The following is an 18136-nucleotide window of genomic DNA, read 5'->3' on the forward strand; positions in this document are numbered from 1 at the left end:
TAAGAGACTGTCTTGCTGGTGATGTTTACTTCATATTGTATGCAGTCTGGGTTGTTGCCAGCTGTTTCTTTGAGTTGTTGAACTGCTCCAGTGGATTTACCCCTAACACTAAAAATCTTTCAGTACAGTGAATGTCAAATTGAGGACTCCAAAACCATAATCCATCAGGATACATGTGTACACATGGTTAGGGAAAATGTACCATAGAGTACAAATGATACGAGTGGGCATCTATGAAGATAGCTGTCTGTCTGCTGTTTGATGCTCTAGAGTCTCAAAACTCAAAATGCTGTTGACGGTGGTTTGCTTTGGTCGAAAATCTGGGTTATTTCAACAAAGGGTTTCCAGCCTGACTTCTGTGTGCGTTCAGGATCTATTGTAAACACTGACCTGTTTTGTCAGAGGAGTCCTCAACTGTGCAGAGAACAGAGTGAGGGATGACTCATCTGATAGTGCTGTCACTGGCCGCTAGATTACGTGTGTCCCTTGCAAAACTCCATTTACTTAAGTGCATATTTAAGTTGAATAAGCAATTTATGCAAAGCGGCTCAACAAAATCATCCCTCTCTGTCTCACCTGCTGACTGGCACTTGAGCAGCTCAGCTGTGGTTGCGGTAGGTTTGTAAGAAAAAAACAGCCATCCTACCCTGCAGACATGTGGCCTTGCCACTCTGCCAGAGACACTCCAGGTCATGGTAATTCTAACTGCTGTATCGTAGGCAACTGGACTTGTTGCAGTTTCTTGAAGATGTTTCACCGCTCATCCTTGAGGGATCTTCAGTTCTAACCAACTGGAGGGGAGTTTGCAGGCTTTTAAACTCTGTGTGGGAGTGTCCTTACAGAGTCGTTAACGCCATGTGTGAGCTCTGAGTTCAGAGTCGTTAGGGCCCCTTGAGGGTCATTGACTCAACCGGCCTTTATGTGGGTTGCTAGGGCAAAGTGTGCCCAGGTGTCAATGGTTGTTAAGCACAACATTAGTTGTTAAGTTGGCCCCTCCTGTGTTAAAACAGGAATAATGTAGTGTTTTGTGAAATTGTTGAAATTGTTTTCTGTATTGTTGTTGGGTTTGTGTGCCTGCACTTAATGTTTATGCTGTATTTTGAATGTGATTTATTTAATTATCAAAGCTTGCCATAATAGCAAGGTCATTTTTGTATTTATTTATTTTTTTAATAATCTCATCTTAGTGAAAATGACTAATGGAATAATAATAATAATAAAAAATCTATCCATCCATCAAAAATATTCAAATGAATCTGCCCATTTTTTTTAAGTTATCCTGTTATTTTATTAGTACTTGTGACACAAAATATCAAGTGTTTATTGCTTGAATATTATCCATTTCTTGCAGAATCCACAGCATTTAGCCTGCGAGCACATCTTTGTGACTCTTAATTACAGTTTAACTCTGTTTTGCAGACAGGTTTGTCTTACATCATGTTTATATGGCATGCTACACCCACGTTTGCCTCATTAGAATAAAGTAATTTAGCTTCCTCCCAGACAGCTTTCACAGCTTACATGGGGCTTATCGTCCGAAAAGCCCCTTTCCTGTTGTTTACCTCATGGTTTTGCTGTTTCCAGAGCACCTCTGCGGGACAATTTAGATCTATTTATTTGCCGTTTCATGCTGGGACTCACCCAGGTGCCTCACATGGCTTAGAAAACAATAACACAGTGGGAGTGAGGGAGCAGAAACACTCTAACCAGTCAGATCTATTGATGTGCGAACATCAGTGTTGGTTTTGTGTGTGTGATTCTGTAATTCTCACTCAGATTTGCATCTATTTTTAGTGAAAATGACTCTGCAATTATGAGAAATTGGGGTAGAAAATCGACTTTGCTTGGCTTGATTCAAAGGCAGAGGTGCAGTTGCTCCCCAGTGCATAGTGTATAGTCATTTTTGGCAATGCTCCGTTTTTGGCTTCCTGAAAAGCATATAACCGAGATATGCTTAAGTTTGAAGGTTAACAGATACACAGATTGTCAAGCACAGTGTTGCTGCATAGGAGTGTTTTCATACACAGCTCCCATAAGATACTTCCTGCAACTTATTTTGTCTGTAGTGTCAGCATAGAAATGATTCATCATAGGACAAAGGTGATCACTCAGATCACCTTTGTATTGATTACCAGTTCTACAGCCAAAGATGACCATCGTATCCCCAGTGTATCATATGTCTCAAGCATTTTTAAAAGTCTATAACACTAGTGGTGTGGTTTGATTGAGTCTGAGTTTACCAGCCAATTAAATATTTCTGGTATGGGTCCACAGTCTCAGCCAGCTGTGTTGGTTTTAGCTGATGGGATAATGCTTATTGTCAATGACAATCTGTCTGGATAAACATTGTCTCATTATGAACAGAAAACACTAAGTTATTGCGTGCTGGTCGCGAACAGCAGTAGAAGCCACCATGCACATGAAGACACTGCTGGCAGAGCATATGGTTTTGTAAATAACACAGAAACGTATGCATATGCCATGACGTTGGTCAAATCAGAAATACGAAGACCAATTAGCAAAACCATGCTGGACAAAAAACTAAATTCAACAAAACACTGTTAAAGGCAGACTGCACAGAATATGGTGGTCACTATTGGTCAACTTACCATAGAAGTGGAAAGGTAGCTGATTCACCGGTCATCAAATGCTGATGCTGATGGGTTGGTGCAAGAGTCAGTATTCGACAACCTGTTTGCTCCTAGTTGTGATTAGTTTACTTTTGAGTCTCGTTCCCAACCCGTCAATTACTAACACTTTGGGGTTATAGGTCGGATCAATAGCCATCCCAGAGTTAGGAAAACCATCGATTCACATTTCTTACAAAGTGAACCTTTAAAGACACTCAACCATCAGCTTTTTTTCCAGAGTCTGTGATGCCCAGACACATTCCAAACAACAAAATACTAAAATGATAGGGAAATAGAGTTAGGGTCTATGTAGACACAGACACCACCACACACTACCAGTGGGTCAAAAGTGATAATAGAGGGATATTTCTTTTTGTATGAGTCTTTTCTTGGCTTAAGGAATAACTGCATAACTTTCTATTTACTTTACTTTCCAGGAAAAATCTAATTTATTAACGGTATTCTGGAAAGTAATCTTCATAAATCTCTCTCTCAACATTTTTCCCCAAGACTACCTTCTACTAAATTTGATATGGTGAGCGATTCAATTAGTCCCAGCCACCTCGCCATTGCATTTCCCATGGGAGTCTTGAGTTACAATCTAGTTCTGTAGCCTCTGTCCTTCATTTTATTATTTTTTCTTACGTTATCACATTATTTTGTGTGTCTCATGTACATGCATATTCTGAAACATAATTGTGTTTGATTAAGTATGTAACAATTTAGATTGAAACAAGGTGAGAACCCAAATGCAGACAACACACAGGAGGTAGGATTGGGGAACAAAAGGCGGGCTTCATTAAAACAAAAGCTCGAAAATACAAAAACCAAGGAATCCAGAGAAACCAAAATCAAGTCAAAAGGACAAGAGCTTAAACAAAGTGCAAACAAAAGCAAAGAACAAATCAATGAAAACTCAAGGAACAAAAATCTGAAACATACCAACGTGGAGACACAGGAGGAGACACTGATGGGGAACCCAAGGTGGCATCACGGGGGAACACGGAACAAACTGACAAAGACATGAGGGAAAACAGAGACTAATACACAAACACACTAAGAAGGGGATCAGGTACAGGAGGAGTAAGGCGGGAAAAGGACAGGTGAGGGAAGGAACAGAAAAACACTGGAAGGAGGAACTGACGTGCTAGATGTGACACATGAGGGCAACATTTTTCAAAATAAAACAGGAAACAAGAGAAGAAAAAACTGGGATCATAACAAAGTAACCATAAAGTACTTATTTTATAATTACACTAAAACGAGTGTAGACAGTTCATAGAGATTGGAAGAATTTGTGGCTCAATGCAGAACCACAGCTTATTTTAGAGGCCTCTGGGTCCTAAATATAAAAATATACAAAGACCATATTGATAATGAGCTCGATATTAGAAGTATGTTTTACATGCAGAACAACAACCTTAGCATAACTGGTTTACTGTTTATAGATCATTATTATTTGTCAAATATAAACAATCAAATCGAACTTAAAAGTCCAATATGTAAGAAAGTTGACTTTTGAGTCTCAATGCCAATTCATCAAATACTGATGCTTTCGAATAGCAGCTGACCCAACCTACAGTCTCGAAGCATCAGTATTTGGCAAGTTGGGAGTAAGACCCGGTTTTTTTACGAACTGGACCTTTAGCTTTAACTTACCTCAGTGGGCTTCAATCAAAAGTTGGAACATAACTCCTTTCGGCAAACTTTCCCTTATGTAAATACCTTATTAATACATCATCACAGGAGTGATGATGAGATGGCAATCTTTATCAAATAGAATGGAGGTATATCTGTGTCCCTGCCAGCTCCATGTTTGAGCAATAATGATCCACCGTCTGTACTCCTGTAACACAGAATGCTGCTGTGGTATATAAAATTGAGGCTGAGTGAGAGACACAGTATGAAACAACATGGACCATCAGGCCCTCACCTCTTTGTAATAAGTCCCATTGAGGCATTGGAACCTATAATCTTTACTTCTGGCAAGGTAAATTCATTTAAAGGTTTTGGGGCACAATATCTCAAGCTCTGAGAGACATCTTTTGTGGTAAGAGTCAAGAGAGACTCGAACCACTTCATTTTTTGGCCTTCCCTCTAAAGAGGTGACTCTAACCCATTTACAGTTCAAACTATGTGACAAATTACCATTATTGGCCAGAAAATGTATTTTGATTAACTGGACCAAGGACAATTCACTTACTGCCACATTGTGGTAGAGAAAGAAATATTCAGAGTCCTCCCTCATGAAAGAATCAGTTGTGAAGGGTAATAACAGGTCCTTTGCTGAAATAATATCTCCTTGCTTGACTACTTACCTGGGGAATTGATATTATAAGAGGTAAGAGGCCAATCTTTGCTGCAATGGCTTCACCAATCCACAACAAATGTATGTGTCTTTTTTGTCTATTTTGTATCATGTATTTCGAGTCTTGAGTTTGGTATTTTGGCCATCTCCATCTTGTTTTTTTGGGCCAGAATTGGCCTTATTTGGACGAGAGGGTGGCGCTAGTGTGGCTATCCTGATTGGGTCTGACTGAGAACCTAAGGACACCTCATCATCTACTGCAAGAAGAGAGAATAATACAGAGGGCAACTTGCTGTATAAAATCCTGTGGGAGGGGAAGAGTGAGGGTAGATTGTCCACTAATTCATCGATCGTGGATGGTGTCGTCTCTTGGACAGATAACAAAAAATATAAAATGCTAAAATGGGTCACCAATATAGTTGGACCTGCCCAAGTAAAATATATGTGTGGGAAACACTCCTCAAACCATATATTTACTTGGAAATGGTAATAAATCATGTGAGAAGTAGGGTCATTTTTGTATAAGCTTACATACAACCAGACTCTCTGCAACCAGTGGAGTCGCCCACTGCTGGAGATTGTATATACATCTATATTTTATGCAGTCAATAGTTTTCACCTATCTTAATTTTACTTTATTAAGCTCTAGTGAAAGTTTAGGTTTGTTAGGCAACAGTTTATTCCTCATACCATCCTGTCATATACCCTTCTCACACATGCCCACATATAATTCAGTTGTCATCATCTTTGGCTGTCAATTTTTATATCACATCAGCCGGTCTCATCCATCCACAAGCGCAGCAACACACCTATATTGTTAGCCTATCATTTTGCTGCTATATTTTTCAAATATAAGACTGTCAGACAGGGCTCAATCATCACATATCATCTGCTGTAATAAACATCATCTTTATTTAATTCACTCGTCTTTCATAATTGGACTGTCTCGCTGTGAGATGTTGAATTGACGTGACTATTCTTTACAGCTAACACTAATCAATATTGTGTCCGTGTGCAGGACAATATGGAGGTCAGCCACTGTGTGTAATGTCAAGATGAAGAGCGGGGCTGCTATTATTTGATTATCCTCACTTATATCTCGTGGTATTGATATGATGGCAAAATGAATCTTGCCAATAAGATTCTGTTTGAAAAAAAAAAAAGATTGCTGCAGCCGGTGTCAGCTTCAACCTCTACAAATCCCCTGTGCCCCCCTCACCCCCTTCCTACACCGCTCCTCCTTTGGCAGCACTGTGAGGGGATTGACACCTGCATATCTCCAGGCCGTGATTCAGCCCTATGCCCATGAACCTCCCGGCCCAAAACCATGCCTATGCTCTTCACTCTGACACTTATTTTCAGACGGACCCATCTCCATCTCCATACTGACCTGCCTATGGTGTTCTGACCTTCTTGCTATTGTCAGAGGAAAACATCTTTCTGATTATCAAGAACTCAGCATAGTATGTCCTTCAATCCAAAACTCCTGAAAAGACTTGCTCTTCCCGTCCTGGTAATGTTCAGCCAGTTTATTCTGCAACTGTAACTTCTCTCTTGGCACCCAACAAGGCTTTGCGGTGAGCAATGTCATGAAAGGGCATCTAAACAATCTTTCGACAACTGCAATCAGTTTGAGTTGGTCCTTATTTGAAGAGCGCACTTCATGAAAAAGTCACCCAGAACTCAAGGAATCAAAGTGGCCATGACAACATGCATCATCAGCATCAAAGATAAATTAAAACACATCCTTAATAATTTTCCTTGTAACAAACATATGCAGCATGCCTGGACATTTCATGCTGAGCGCCACGCTGGCTCACACCCCGCCGCTCCAGCACAAGCCGTCATAGTCGTGACAAGCAATCCATCATCTTCACAATGCAACATCACCTCTGGGGTTCACCGCAGCTGATAGGTCCCATCCTCATTTCCCTCTGCATGCACCTACTTTGCACAGTGATTTGCATACAAGCTATTTATTGCCAAACAAATGACTCCCGGTTCTACATCATATCCAGAGCAAAACGTAGAAACATTCAGGGGCTGGGATTCTTCGATTTCAGACAAACTCAGGTGAGGTGGATGTGAAGCAGTTGTCCTGCCAGGGTGTGTAACTGTAGAGAGTTGAACTTCACTTTGAAGATCAGGTTGAGGAGAGGAGTGTATTTTTCTCTCTTCAATTGAGGGACGTGCACATAATCTGTTTGGTTAGCAGATGATGGTCTGCTGAAATGTCATTATTGAATAAAGTGAGCTGAAATGATCGACAGTCTGAGGACACATACGTCTGTGAATCCTGGCTCCTCCAGCAAGCTTCCTCTCTACTCGAGATGCATTTTAGGACGGGAGACACCCTTCAATTTGCTGTGCTGAGATCGATTCCCGGGTCACAGGCAGGTGGGACAGAGGGGAGAGGAGACGAGGGGGCACAAAACAGAAAAATGTGAGGAGCCCCATTGTGCAAAGGTGAGATTAGGTTTGACAATTTCTCAGCCAGGCACGGCCCAAAGGCTCTCTTACTGCATAGCAATACAATACATTACCATTTTTCGGTCAACAGATGATTATCTGACGTCCATTGCTGATATTAGCATTCTATTCAAATGAAGAGCTTTGCCCTTTTAGTAATAGATAGTGACACATCAGCGGTTTGCATGACGCTAACGTCAGCGTGAGATTAGCATCAAAGGGATGATGGCTTCTGGTCTGTGTCAATATTAGCATTTTCTTGTCTCCGTCGGTGTCATTTTTCTGCCTGGATAAATGAAAATGCACATGAGCTGGTGTAATATGCGTCTCGCTGAAATGAGTGAGGGGTATTGATTAAGTATTGCTGATGTTTGCAGAAGCAATTACCTAACACAGTATGGATCACGGCGTGGCGTGTCGGGTGAGACTGCAGATTTTAAACGCTCGACTTGAATGCAGTAAAAATGATTTTCGATTGTTAAATCGGCAGATTAACCGCTGCGCGAGGACACATGAAAACACTCTGTAACCATGAAACTGTCACCTGTCGCTGCGGTGAAAATTGTTTTCTTCTTGTTGTTAGATTTGTGCACAGTGTTGATGATGAAAAATGCATGAAAAAGTAAAGTGGGCAACCTTTCTTTGTAGTGTTCACACACACACACACACACACACATATATAATCACCAAAAAGAGAACTAGAGTAGCTAGTGATAACATATCTTGTTCACACTCTCTTAAACAGAATAGCTGCACAGAAATATCAGACTTCCATCCTGCGTGTGGCAAACCTTCTAAATAAATCCATTTATTTAAACAATTAGATTTTGGGAGGTTTTATGTAAATAATGAATTGTAACATGTGAAGTGATGTGACTTTATCGTAACACAAAACAGGATGTGCCTAAAACTAGCCTAGCTAAAAGTAGTTTTGTACATAAACCTTACCAAGAAACTCTTGTGCCTAGATCTAACCTAGTGGTTTTTGTTTCCTAAATCTAACTAAGTGATTTTGGTGCCTAAACCTATTTAAGTAACTGTTGTACCTTAACATAACCAAGTGGATTTTGTGCTTAAACCTAACCTGTGCCTAAACCTAACCAAGTAGTTATGGTGCCTAGACCTTACCAAGTATTCATGGTGCCTAAACCTAACCAAGTAATTATGGTGCCGAAACCTAATCAAGTAATTATAGTGCATAAACCTAACCAAGTGTTTTCTGTGCCCTTTGAACTCCTTGATGTTATAATTTCACATTTCTTTAAAGTTCAGCTGTCATTTTACATTGTGACAACATTGGTAAGGCGTAAAAAATACATGGTTAGGGATGATCAAGTTTTGTTTTCAAATGTCCCAACGTCTCCTTATATGTATATATATGTAATGCAAGCATGATAATACACATATTGTAGCAATGTTAATACAGGTTCGTATGGCATGTCCTAATTTGAACATATCAGCGATTCGCAGAAACTTAAAAATGCCAATATTTTATAACGGCGACTGCTGACTCATCTCTTGTAAGGATGCAGTTTGTAAAAGAGAGAGAAAAAGTTAACGTAATAAGTTTCAAACCAGCATTCACCCTCACAGGTTCGGCTGTAAGAGTCGCCCCGAGAGGCATTATTCCATCTAAAGTGTGAAGTGCCATGTTCAGACATTTTTCTCTGTAGGGAAAAGGGGAAGTGTTAAACATCTCCCTCAAATAGCAAAGTTTTGTATTCCAGGTGCAACTAAATCAGCGGACGAAAAAGGTCGCAGCATAGATGCCCTACCTGGACACTTTCACTGACAATCTCTGACTCCACTCAGGCACTCAAACATCTTTGCAGTGTAAATGGATGTGAAGAAATGAATCACTGGGCTCATTTCTCACTCGCCCAAATCTACCACTTTGCTTCAGCACCTTTCAGAGATATATGGAGTGCCTCTTATCACCATCCAATCAAACTCCTGCAATCTTTCAATATTTCCCAAACTTCTGCCTGCCGAGAACTGATGCTGTTTCATATTAAAACATGCAGAAAATACCACAACTCGCTGTAAAACTGCTTACAGTGTTGTGTCGCTTGAGCATGATATTATGATTCAGTACTTCTCATTAAAGGCCTACTTTATTTCAGAGAGTCATTCTCACTTGTGTATTTATTTTTGTTTTGGTTCTGCGTGTTCAGTTTTTAATAATTTGGCTGTATTAATCAGTGTGTGTCAGCTCCCTTAGTGCCGTGTTTTGTTTTTGTTTTGGGTTTTTTTTTTGCACATTTGACTAAACGGCAGGTTCTCAAACACACAGTAAAATTTAGGGAAGAGGCTAAAGGTGGAAAAAACAGAATATTTGAGGGAAAGGAGACAAAACAGGAGCAGGCAGAGGAGATAGCACAACAGGACTCAACCCGGCCCGACTCCTGGTCTGTGTGGCACCATGCCGTCCTTTGGGTGGCGGGCTGAAAACAAGGGTATTGTTCTCTTCTGTTGAATCTGGGTTTTGTAATCTGGGGCAACTGTCCAAAGGGGGATTGACAGAGACTGCCTGTCTCTGAGATAAAACAGGGCTTTGGAGTGAGGGACTGTGGTAGTTCAATGCTGATTAGAAAAGAGCAGAAATAGTTTAAAAAACAGACTTTGGCATTTTCACTCTCCTGCTCTGTCTCGGGTTTGATTTCTCCATCACTCGCCCTCTGTTTTTCTCAAGTTTTCCGTCTGCCCGTCGTGTCGAGTTGTATTGTCATTCACTCCACAATCTCAGCACAAATTGGAGAACGCGATCAAAAGAGGACTCACTCCGAACACCTAAGGTTATCTATTACAGCTAGATCCCAATCAACCCGACCTGCCATTTCATATGAAAGCCTTTGCATGTTGCCTCATTCCTTATATTCTTTGGATTCCACTCAAAATCATCGCAACTGCAAGAAACATTTTGATACAGAAAACAGCTTTTTTTAAACAGTAATACAACTGCAAAGCTCGTAGAAACGTGCACAATAGAACTATCACTTTCCGTTAAAACGATATGGCGATGACAGGTTTTAGATACATTAGTAAATAAATACTGTTTGGATCATCTTGAAACATTATTTGGATGAACATTATAATGTGGCACCTAGTGTTTATAAACCTTTACAGTTGCTTTATAAATGGTTTAGGACACATTTCATTGTTCGTTATATGTGGATTCCACATATCAATAAACTTAATCGCAAGTGAAGTGGACAGTGTGCGGGAGTCTTTTTCCTCATTTTGTCGGCCTTTTGTGTTGTCCTGTTGACCCTAAGGTGTGCGAAAGCTGCACTCTGTAAGTTGTTTATCATATGTGAAATAACTATTGATTAACATTTAACTATAGATGTACCTTTTCTTAATGGGTCATTCTACAAAAACGTGCTATTTTGTGTCCCTGACACAAAATCTACCCCAAAATATTTAAAAAATGTAGTTGGTATGATATGGTAAACAATCTTCATTTAAAAAATTCATACATAGATATATTTTTTTGGATTTTAAAGATTTTTGTATTGTATATCTTTTAAACATGGTAAAAATGTCTTGTCCCTCAGTGACGTTTGTCTATAACAACAGGCTTTTAAAGGGGATAAAACCAAATTATCTGAAAAAAAAATTTATTTATGAAGAATACAATTTTTGTACTGTCCCTATGTTTTACGTCAAATGCGTTACCTTGGATAAACAAGCCCCCTCAGGGACAATGAGCATCCCAGAAGTGACATCATTTTATGGAAGTGACATCATCTGCCTTTTATCAGGAAGCTGCCAGACAGACAAGTCAGTGCTCCTCTCTTTTAATGAATTTTCATTGAGTTGTGTTTTGTTTGACTGAAGGGGACGATCATAGAGTGTCAACCCGCGTTACCATAATATCATGTATCAAAAAGTTAAACATTTTAAATTAAAATGCACATATAAACAAGCACTTTAGCCTCTCTAGAATACTGGAATGCACATCATAGGGTGTCATGGTGTGAACCACATGGCTAGTAATGGCTGCCAAAAACATATTACGTCAAATCTGTTACTGTCAAACCTGTTACTGTCAAACCTGTTACTATTAACCATTTCCCTACCATGTCCCAATATTTATTGTGTCCAAAACCAGAATTAGTTATGTAATACATTATCAATATCATTATATTATACTAATAATAGTATTATATTATTATGAATACTTCAAATACTTTTTTAATACAATTTGGTGTTGGTAACGCGATTGACAAAACACACAAGTGCATGTTGATTATTTTAGAAAAAAATAAATAATTATAATAGATAAATAAATATATAAGATAGTCTGAGATGGCACCACATATTTTTCTGACAGGTAAAGGTCTACTTAGACCAAATAAGAACTCAAATAAACACAATAAAAATAATACTTCAAAAATCTGATTTTCAGAATGGAAAATGACACGTTTTCATAGAATAACCCAAAATTGGTAATTATAAAGTGACTCCTTTTATTTGCTGCTGTATTAATATGCATGTGCAGCAGCAAGCACACAGTAGTTTCACTGCTTCTTCTGCGAAGGTCGACGGTACCATTTTCAAAGACCAGATAAAAGTATTTGTACTGAAGTGCGGCTGAGATCATTTGTGTTAGGATGCAAATATTCATATCCTGTGTTCCTCTATTCTCCTCCGCTGTTATCATGGGCAACGGCATACATTAAAAAAGCTATCGGCGGCTAAGATTTTAATTTCAATCGCTCTCCCCTCAGAGAAAAGCTTCCATTCGCGAGCTGTTTAAAGCACTCTGCACATTCTGACTGAATGAATGTTGAATAAACCCTTGTTATTAAGAAGACTTTGCATCAGTACATTTAGCGCACTGCAACAGTCTGCAGTCTGGTGAATGAACAATTCAGCGAAATGAAAATACTGCCGTTTGAGTATGAGCTTCTGTATAATGAATAAATGACAAAACACAACGGTAAAGCTTCTGAAAGACACTTTATTTTTTGTGTTTTGGCTCGACCACTTGACCTTGGCAGAGCTATGCTGTGAAAACTTAAAGTCGCACCGTGGGATGATTGATTGCAGGCGTATCGGTCTTTTCATTTCTCCTCCTCATTCTGTTTTCTTTATTTTCTGCGGACACTGGTTGCGAGTGAAGGCGTCACGAATCAAAATATTTAAGCTGTTTATTTGCCCACACTACATGATTTCTGCTGAATGTACTTCATCACTCAATGCATGCCTAATTGTGGATTTTTTCGACAAACAACAGAAATCTTCCCTTGTTGTGCTTTCAGCGCCGCCTCGCCTGACTGAGTCACTTCCACTCACGAGGGAAGAAGTCAGCAGAAGAAATTGTGTGTTTGTGTGTAAGACTTATAAAAACATACTTGTAATAACGCACAATACACACACACTCATACAAAAATCATACTCCCACTCTTCAGAACGATAGTGGTATTTGATGAAAAGCAAAAAGTCTCTTCAAAACTTACAGCGACAGCAGACTGATGGGAAAAGATATTTAAATCTGTTGTTTGCCAAGGCTGGCTCGACTGTATCGAGGCTTCCACGCACACCTGAGAAAAGCAAATAGTTGTGTCTCAGGGAGACTACGAAGGCAGATTGTTGTTCACATTCCTAAGCTGTAAAGTCAAACACCTCACCTGAACAATGATCCAGCTCATTCTCATCAGAAAAAACACTGTAAAGAAGTTATTTAGATATGACAGGCTGTACTAGACAATGTTACGGCAATAGCCTGAATAGATAATGGAGAGATAAGGAAAAAACTGGACCCTGGAAGTGATGAAGTACAGAATTTAATCAAAAAAGACCATTAACATTACATCAACATCTTAAGAAAATTAAATTGTCTTTATTAATAGTTATTCAAGTGTTTTTTCACTAAACACCTGGCAAAAAAAATGCCAACTAGGCCTTCAAGTCACTCATAGAGGGTCAAAATTACAATGATGATTAACCAATAGCAATTGTAATGAGTATTACTATGTTCATGATCCAATCATGGCAAACATCTTGGTCCTCTGCAGGCCCAGGGAATCTGCAGTGGATGGTCTCAGACAGGGGGCACTTCTCATGACCTAAAGGCCTCTGTATTTCTTCCAAAGTTGAAGTTTGCCACGAGCGTTGGAGCAGGTGAGAACGGTACAGCTACCTCCCGATTTGCAGAACATTGTTGTCAAAAGGAGCTTTGAATAGAAAGCAAAGGTAAAAGTGAAAAATCATTCCCTGTTGGAGTCAGCTTGCATTCAAACGCGATACTCAAGGGAGACGCCACTGCGGTTATGTCCACTTCCAGTACCTTGTCGGATTTGTTAGCATTTATTGGTAGGTGGCGGCCTCTAGTGGCCATTGTGATTATAAGGGGAGCGAAGGAGGAAATCAGGTGACGCAGTATAAAATGCAACAAAGGCCAACACAAGGTAGAGGAAGGGGTTGATGGATGTGGCAAACTAGCACAGGACATTTACCAAGAGTCGCTGTTTGTGTTCTATATGTCGTCAAAAGTCATGGTGAGTAATGTATTTAAACTATGCCACTTAAATTATGCATCTTCTATGCTACTAACCTGGCTTCCTTACTTTAACCCAAACCATGATCTATTTCCAACCATCACTGAAGTAGTTTTATGCCTAAATCTAACCAAACTGCGACCAGGTCACAACATTAACCATGTGAGGACGAAGGTCCAGTCTGGTGTTCCTCTCCTTGGTAATTTGTCATGTATTTGAGAACTGTCATATATGTTGTTTTGTAAGTCATTAGCAGGCGACCTTTCCAACCGTTTCAGTACATGTTATGCTAATCTTAATCAATTTGCCCCTCAGACTTAAAGGTCCTGTTAGTTAGATAATTGATTTTTGAGTTGAACTCATCAGACACTGACGCTTTGGAATGGCAGTTGGCCAACCTACATCTCAAATTGTCAGTATTTGACAAAACGGGAATGAGATTCAAAAAATCAACTTTCTCTAAAACGATCAAAGACCATCTAATCAAATATCAATAAGTCAAAGAAAAGACACATTATTTTGATCTGTAAATGTTTAATTAATCAGCCTTTTCATCTCTCAGACGGACAGAATTCAGTGACCCGTATTTTTGTCATGATACTGGAATTTGTAACTTTGGTGCAATTCTTAAAAATCATGAAACAACACTGAGGGCGTGAAACTTTAGATAATTATCGAAGGATAAATATAACAAGGCATCATCGAGATAAAACCTGTTTTTTAGCTTGATGAGAGAGCTGAAAGATTAAACATTAAAACTGCAGTGTCCTGTGTGTATTTCTTCATGTAAATCTGTGTACTTGTATGCATGGAAGGCTCTGTGTGTGTGTTTGTGTGTCTGTGTGATCTCTGAGTATTTAAAAAAATGGGTTTAATAGGTACTGTAACCTTGATTTATGTATTCATTTGTTTCATCTGTTCATAAGCCCCACTGCTGGGGGAGGAACTGAACCATGGAGGAATCTGGTTGGCAGGTGTAGGGGTCAGCGAGGTCTGCTGCATCTATATACATCCAGCAGACTAACATGGAGACAGGCAGGCAGACAGTTACGCAATAATGCTGAGAGGGGGGTAAGACGGAAAGGTGGGCACATCAGCAGGAAAGCAGACAGGTGAGGGAACAGTCGGCAAGCCAGACAACCAAAGCAGACACGCCGGGACATGAATGAATATGCAATCTGACAAGGGTTCAGACAGATTGCACAGGGACAAAAGAGAGGACAGACTTATAGGGGTTCCGATGAGACAGGTCGGCAGGCATGTGTAATCAGATGAGCCTGCAGGCATGACAGACAGGCAGGCAGACAGGCAGACAGACAGACAGGTAGACAGACAGGCAGACGGCTGGCAGGTAAGACGGGCAAACAGGAAGTTAGATAAAGAAATCGAAAGTGGACAGAGAGACAAACAAGCAGCCAAGATGGGAAACAGAAAAGTACGAAAGTCAAAGGCTGTGCTGGGAAAAAACATTTTCGACATGTTGTATGATGAAGCTTTGGTCAAGGTTTCACTAAAATTAAAAATTAAAAATAAAAAAACTTTTTGAAGTCAAAGAGAAAAAGGCATTTGAACAAAAATGTGTTGTTATTTCCAGAAAGCATATCAAAACTCAAGTTAACAACTGGCTCATGTCAAAATAATGTCCACTACATGCTGATTCTGAAGAAGTGCCAGACTGCCGTACGCAAGACTTTGCCCCACCAGCAAGCTCCACGCCAAGCTTTACGTACAGCTGCTTTGCTTTGGATTAACCATTTTAATGTATGAATGATTAAAAGTAACATTTAGTGAAAAAGATGATATTAAGTGTTTTTTACACGATATAGCTATTGAAGGACCTGGATTCCCCCATGTTCGAGGAAAAACGCTGTGAAAGTGCCCTCTTGGACGCCCTCGTTGGTAAATAAAACGTGTCAATGCCCTGTTGGATGCCTTTTATTGGACAAAATGTGGTGACGTGCTCTCTGGAGTGGGCTTTCTGCACGCTGGTGCCCTTTTTTCTTTTCTTTTTTTTCTTTTTTTTTTTTTTTTTTTACCCCTGCCCTTCAAACATCCTGAGTTCAATGCTGAATCTTCTGACTCTAAGTAAAGCAGACAAGTAAAAACTTGAGATGTTAGAAATGCTTTGAAAAACAATTTCACATTACTTTTCTTGTACTTTTTTTCTGTGACTGACAATGAATCAGCATTTTCTGCCTTTTGGACCGATGGTATATTTATATTGAATGGGCCTGTATTTGATTTTGCTGTTTAATTAAACCATTCAAGTGTAAATTATATCATTAGTTTAAATAAAACTAAATTAGGAAGGTCTCAAAAAGCTAAATATCTCTTTTGGTATAGAATGTCCATTGGACCACCAATGTGACATTGATGTATTTTCAGTCAAAGAAAATAATTTACAAGATAAATTTTATAAAATCCAGCTACACGTGTTTTTTGCATCTAATACAGTAAACATAATTAAATTAATATTCTTTACCTGTCTGGTTTTCTAAGAATAACATAATTTGCTCCAGAGGTACTCAGTGTATTTCATCTTTCCGCCACCATTTTGAGTTTAAGATGTCATATCTCAGAATGACAGAGGTAAAAAGATAATATTTGTTTGGAATTGTGGACAGGAATTTGCCCGTCCAACACCTGGTGAGTGGGACATGAAAGCTTAAATGGTTAACAATGGAATTGTGCAGAGCCGATAGTATTAGCAATGCTTCAAACTGTTAACAACCATTGTGTCTCTGAATTTCAATACAGGGAAATTTTGCACACAATTTTTAGAAACTCTCTTTCCTCTCATCATGAAGAACACGGCCGCTACAAAGTGCGACTTTGCTGTTAGGGGCCCTGTGGGGACGCAGCCAGAATACGATGGTGAAACTACATTTAAAATGTGTCGGCGTCCTCCACCGAGCTCAATTCCAGTGGCAGAGGTAATCTTCGACATTTGTGTGATTAAACTGTCTCGTTATCAGAAGCTGGAATTAGAACGAATGCTCTAACTGAAGCCCCTTTTTGAAAGACCTATACCCAGCACATGGCTGCCTGTTATGCCACCGTGCCTAATGTAACAGCAGGAAAAATGCGACTGAATTTGCTTTTCTGGTGCAACAACAGCCGCGATGGCTCTTTCAGATATTCCTTCTTAAATCTCACCTTGGATCTTTCGCTCAGTGCAATTTTCCACTTCTTCGTGCGGCCTCTGTTTTGGTTTCATCTCCTCCAATAAAATATCTTTCTTGTATGCGTAATGCCCTCGGCTCTTTAGAGGTGCTGCAGCTGCTCCAGTATCGCCTGTCATTCCGCACATTCTGTCTTCATTTACCTGTTTCGCCTCTTTCCCCCTCTCCTCATCCCCTTCACCTCCACGTCTGCTCCTCTCCTCTCTCCTCTCTCCTCTCCTCACTCTCCGTCTCCCATCAATCCCCCCTTCTTAGACTTCTAAGCCTCCCCTTCCCTCTCCATCACCTCTGCTTCCCCCACAGTCCCCTCTGGTCACCACCTCCTCTTCCTCTTTTTCCTCTCCTGTCAAAAATCTCTCCCTTCTGTCTCTCTCTCTCTCTCCCTCCCTCTTCCCTCCTGCCCCGTCCTTTGAGGTCACTCTGTATCAGATCGATCAGGGTCATTGATCTTCCAATATCCTGGTAGGCGAGCCTCTCATTTCGAGCCAGACCATTAGCCAATCATTAATCTAGATCAGACAATTAACCATTCATTAATCTAGGTCGCTATTTAAACCGAGGCTGCTGATTGGGTCAATGGTGACCCCTGACCCGAGGGTTACCACAGCAACACGGGGCCCATCCGTTAAACATATCCTCCTTCAGCGGCTGTTAACGATCTCATCGGGGCTCCTTAGTTATGATTAAATAAAACAATCTTATTAAGAGCAGCGGGGCTGTCAGGGTTTGTCTAAATTGGCTGAGCACATGTGCGAGCGCACACACACACACACTGCAGGCCTTATCTACTCTAAAAATCTTGCAAATCATTGCAAATAACATACAATCAATGTGTCGCACAATATTTGTTGACGTGTTTAGATCGTGCATGAAAGATGAGCTTATTTTGCTTTTTGCTTTGCTTTTCAAAGTCTAAAGATTCACAGGTGGATATTTTGTGCTGTAACCAAATCAGGGAGCATATGTCAAAAACAACAGGTGCTAGACCAACAATCAAACTGGCAATTCACACAACTTTGGAGGCATTGTTTTCCCCGGTCA

The sequence above is a fragment of the Sparus aurata genome, chromosome 12 (assembly GCF_900880675.1).
Source record: "Sparus aurata chromosome 12, fSpaAur1.1, whole genome shotgun sequence".
NCBI lineage: Eukaryota > Metazoa > Chordata > Actinopteri > Spariformes > Sparidae > Sparus > Sparus aurata.